Here is a 2,006-nt window from a genome sequence, read left to right on the forward strand (position 1 = left end):
TCCATCCATCCATCCATCCATCCATCCATCCATCCATCCATCCATCCATCCATCCATCCATCCATCCATCCATACATACATACATACATACATACATACATACATACATACATACATACATACATACATACATACATACATCCATACATACATACATACATCATCTTCTGCTTATTCCAAAGTCAGGTCTCGGGGGCAGCATCTTGAGCAGGGAGGTCCAGACATCTCTCTCCACAGCCACCTCCTCCAGCTCTTCTGGGTGGACTCCAAGGTGTTCCCAGGCCAACAAAGAGACCTAGTCTCTCCAGCGTGTCCTGAGTCTTCCCCGGGGTCTCCTCCCAGTTGGACAGGCCCGAACCACCTCAACTGTCTCCTTCAGAACTTGGCTGTCCTGGAGGACTTCTAAAGCAGCTGGCAGGTAAAAGGTGGCCAGAAGGACTGCAGCTTCAGTGTTTGAGGATGTAAAAACTTGGATATGGGATGAATTCAGGGAGACCATGGAGAAGTACTTTCATTTAGACTTGAGGAGGTTATTGAAAACCATCCAGGAACTCAGAAAAGGAAGGCAGCCCCCTTTCAATTTTGTGCTCGGTTCAGACTGACGATATTGTCGAGCAGTGGAAGGAGCATTTTGAGGATTTCCTTAATCCACCCACCATGTCCACCTTTCAGGAGGCAGAGTCTGAGGACTTGGAGGAAGATGAGTCCATTCCCATAGCAGAGATCACCACGGTAGACAAAAAGCTCCTCGTGGCAGGGCGCCGGGGGTGGATGAGATTTGCCCAGAGATGTTGAAGGCTCTGGATGTTGTGGGGCTATTATGGTTGACACATCTCTTCAATGTTACATGGAGGACTGGAACAATGCCTTTGGAGTGGCACACCGGGGTGGTGATTTCCATTTTTAAAAATGGGGACCTGAGAGTGTGCGGTCCAATTGTCGTGGTATGACACTTCTTACCCTCCCCAGGAAATTTACTCCAGGGGTATTGGAAGGGAGACTCAGACTGACTCAAACCTCAGATTCAGGAGGAGCAGTGTGGCTGTTGTCCTGGTTGTGGAACAGTGGACCAGATCTTCACCCTTACAGAGATGCCAAGAGGGTCAAGTTCAAGTCAAGTTCAAGTTTAAGTGTGTTTATTTGTCATATGCAGGCTTAGCAGTACAATGAAATGCTCCCCCCAGGTGGGCGGGAGTTTAGCACAAGTAAACACAGGAGAGGACATCTAAGAGCAAAAAGGAAAACAGTGGCTGCTATTTGGAGATGGTTTGGATTTAAGTTGTCAGATGAGCATCAGAAAAATGTTTTCCGTAGACAGTGCCCAAAACAAGTCCTGTCTCATGTATCTGGGCGTCTTGTTCACAAGTGATTGTAGGATGGAGCGAGAGATGGATTCACAGATTGGGACCTCATCCTCAGTAATGAGGGCTTCAGTCTGTCATTGTAAAGAGAGAACTGAGTTGAAGGGCAAAGCTCTTTATTTACTGGTCTATCTACGTTCCAACCCTCACCATTGGTCATGAGGTTTGGATCATGACTGAAAGAACGAGAACAAGCAAACGAAATGGGCTTTCTTCACAGAGTGGCCAGACTTAGGCATTGAGATCGGATGAGAAGCTCCATCACCCTGGGGAAGCTCAACGTAGAACTGCTGCTCCTCCACATCAAAAATAGTCAGTTGAGGTGGTTCAGGCATCTGATTAGGATGCCAACTGGACACCTCCCTTTAGAGGTTTTCCAGGCATGTCCCACTGGTAGGAGGCCCCGGGGAAGACCCAGAAGTCACTGGAGGGATTGTGTATCTTCTCTGGCCTGGATACACCTTAGTATCCCCCCAGAATGAGCTTAAGGGTGTTGCTGGGGAGAGGGATGTTTGGGTTTCTCTCCTGGACCTGTTGCCTCAGTGGCCCGATTTCAGATAAGCCGTAGAAGATGGATGGACAGACAGATGGATGGATGGATGGATGGATGGATGGGTGCTTGGATAGATGGATGGATGGATGGAT

At 48.3% G+C, this 2,006-nt stretch overlaps 1 protein-coding gene across 1 annotated transcript in view; it reads right to left on the reverse strand.

Moving 5' to 3' along the window:
* Nucleotides 1-2,006, reverse strand: part of LOC119416745 (sodium/hydrogen exchanger 9B2) — a 20,296-nt gene that overhangs the window by 5,120 nt on the left and 13,170 nt on the right. The window lies entirely within an intron of this gene.

The sequence above is a fragment of the Nematolebias whitei genome, chromosome 1, assembly GCF_014905685.2.
Source record: "Nematolebias whitei isolate Nwh7 chromosome 1, NemWhi1, whole genome shotgun sequence".
NCBI lineage: Eukaryota > Metazoa > Chordata > Actinopteri > Cyprinodontiformes > Rivulidae > Nematolebias > Nematolebias whitei.